The sequence below is a fragment of the Trypanosoma equiperdum genome, assembly GCF_001457755.1.
Source record: "Trypanosoma equiperdum strain OVI genome assembly, contig: ctg_1822, whole genome shotgun sequence".
NCBI lineage: Eukaryota > Euglenozoa > Kinetoplastea > Trypanosomatida > Trypanosomatidae > Trypanosoma > Trypanosoma equiperdum.
In genome coordinates, this window is record NW_027123863.1 from 4,253 (window position 1) to 4,871 (window position 619).

Below are 619 nucleotides of genomic sequence, written 5' to 3' on the forward strand. Positions count from 1 at the left end.
TTGTGGGGAATGTTTGTTTGTTTGTTTGTTTGTTTGATTTTTTTTTAAAATTCTCCTTCGGTTTCCCTCCTTCATCTTTTTTTTGTTTCTTTTTTTTTTTCTCGCAGTAGAAAGAAAAATATAATAAAGAGCTAAAAAAAAAAAAGAAAAATCCTGCTATTCACACCGGTTACATAAATCATATATGCGAATCTAAAATATGTCAGTTGTGAAGAAAGATGAGGCATTTCTTTATGTATTTTATTATTATTATTATTATTCTCTCTTGCCTCATCACAATGAAAAAGAAATTTTATGTACGAGACACACACGCACACACGTGTGTCAATAAATTATTCAACCAAACAGTTAATAAAATCTCAAAAATAAAATAATAAAAATAAAATAAAGTTGTGAGTGTGCCCCTTGCGACGTTGTGTTATTAATATGATTTTTTTTTTTTTGAAGAAAACAAAATTTTATTTTTATTTTTATTTCGGAGCGTTTGAGGTTTTCTTCTGATTTCAGTAATATAAAATTAAATTAAATTTTTTTAAAAAAAGGATGAGGCAGCTTGGCGAAAGGGCGGATGGGAAAAAATAAAAATAAAATTTGTACCGTCCGATGATTTTTTTTTTTT